Genomic DNA, 2,500 nt, shown 5'->3' with positions numbered 1-2,500 from the left:
CTTCTGCCGCAGACAGGGAGAGAGCAGAGCAGTTCTGGCGAAGGAGAGATAGAACTTCTCTGTAGAAAGGGTGCCATATTCCTCAGAGACAAGTGGTCATTTTCTTTAAAAAAGTTGTGAGGCGGCGTGCCTTTACGACCCAGGTTTGCATGCATCACTTGCCAGATGGCACTTGATCATAATCAGAACTATACACACTAACGCAAATGCGCACACATGCAGGATCACACTCACTCACACACACACACAAACATTGGCACAGATGTGTGCCCCTGCACACACACACACACACACTCACTCACACACTTGCAAAAAGCCCAAAAGTCTCTACCGCCTCTTCCGTGTCTTAAAACTGCCCGAGCTGACAGCCACTCTATTCCACGCAGCCCGACGCTGCTCCCCGAGACAGCCTCAAACTTCTAAAAGGAAAAGTTGCTTTGCGAGGTGAGATGAATTATTGAGGCAAAAGGTGAAGAACGCCGATGCCGCATGGCGCTCCGAGCACCACCCCATGAAAGTTCTCTGTGTCCATGGAGACGGCGAGTGTTTGCTCTTCCTTGCTCCTCTTCTCTTCACCCTTCTTTTCCTGATCTCTCTCTCTCTCTCTTTCCCTCTTGTCTCCTCTGCTCTCCTCAGGGTGCTGTTGTCCTAATGGCCTCTTTAAATGTGAAGGCTGGCTGAAGGCTGCGTGCGGTAGGTGGGAAGGCAGACGACTCCTCTGCTGCTTCTCTTGCTGCTTCTCTTGCTGCTGCTGTGTGTGTGTATGTGTGTGTGTGAGTGCTTGTGTGTGTGTGTGTGTGTGTGTCTGACTGTGTGGCTCGGTGCTCTCGCCTCTCTGCCTTCTTGTGTTCGGCTGGAGCCAGATCCCTGCAGTACCCAGACCCAGACTCCAGCAGCAGTGCCTCTCTCACTCTCTCTCTCTCTCTCTCTCTCTGCCTCTCTCACTCTCATGCAGCAGTCTCTCTCTCTCTCTCTCTCTCTCTCTCTCTCTAGGATGCTGCTTTGTTGCTCTCTCCACCTCTCCACTCCTTTGCCTCTCTCTTCTTTCTACTCCTCCTTGACACTTGCTCCCCTTGTTCGTACTGCATCCTGCAACGGTGCATGACACCACACCAGACCCACGAGAGTCCCGTAAACGCACGCATTGCTGCCAACGCGAGTCACGTCAATCATTCACGCAGGTCTCTGATGATGGTTCTAGAGAGGACAGCAGCTGGTGTTGTGAAGTTGAAGGGACAATGCCGACAATGCCCTAGTTTGGCTGTATTTGGCTGCTCCTGTAAGATTTCAGAGCTCTATATTCCATATACAGTATATCTGTTTACCACATGGACACAAACGCTCATATGCAGGCCAATGGAATTCAATTTAAAGGCCACTTTGGCGTGGGGATATACAAGACTGTTAAATTCTCATCTATTTCTTCCGGTCCATGAGGTATTCAATTCTGGAAGCTGATTAGCGAGATCATTAATTAAAACTCAGCTCTTCAACATTGCATCGTCATGTGGCAAGGTGCCATGCCTGAACCACATACACTGATACTTTTCATCATAATGGATTTGGGATGTATTTCTGTTCTGTGTGGGCGGTTGAAGAGGAGATTGGACTATTTTGAGCCTATTAAGATATGTTTTATGTTTTACATAACTGCATGTTTTGAGTGGACATCTTTCAGCAAGCACTGTAATCACTGTAATCAGGAACTATTCCTGGCATTTTTATTAGGTGTAAAACTAGAGCCTTTCAAGATTTTGTAAGACAAGTATGCTTTAGTTAGTGAATTTTCAAGTGAACAGATTCATACTGCTGGTGGTTCTATGGTGTTGTTCCAAGAAGTAGAAATTGTTCTGCTTAACAGTATTCATATTCTTTATGTTAGGTCAATTGTTTGTCCCTCACATAGTCCTTCGCCTGGCTGCTACTGGTGCCCTTCACACATGGACACATACTCAGTCACATTAAATGATCATCCCACTTTGAGCCCGCCTGTGGTCCATGGAGAGAACAGCCAATCTAGCTGGCCATGAACTATGACCTCAGGCTAATACCCAGTGTTATCATCCAGCCAGGCTCCTTGGAAAGGCAGCGAAAGTACCTACTCACCTATGGACACGGCCTCCATAACAGTCATTATGTCTGAAGCATTTCATACGACATCAATAAATCAGCGAGGTCTATGCAGTAGCACATCATGGCCGAGGGCTGTGTGCTACGTGCTAGCCAGCAGTCCTGGAACACAGAAACAACAGAGGCTTTGTGACATTACTAACTGGGGCAACAGAAAAGCAGGAAACAAATGAATGTGATGAAGGAGAGAAGGTACTGTAGGCTATTTATGTTAACAGTTAATGTGAACTGGCCCACAATGTGGGATGCAGCAAGACATTCACACCATATTAGGCCTGGGTAGGCGTACGCCGAACTGGAAAATGTCTTGGTATGTGTGTGTATGCATGTGTTATGTTTGTGTGTGTGCTTGTGTGTACTGTATGTGAGA

Source organism: Sardina pilchardus, chromosome 5 (genome assembly GCF_963854185.1).
Source record: "Sardina pilchardus chromosome 5, fSarPil1.1, whole genome shotgun sequence".
Lineage (NCBI taxonomy): Eukaryota > Metazoa > Chordata > Actinopteri > Clupeiformes > Clupeidae > Sardina > Sardina pilchardus.
The sequence above is the reverse complement of the archived record's forward strand: the minus strand, read 5'-3'. Positions refer to the sequence as shown.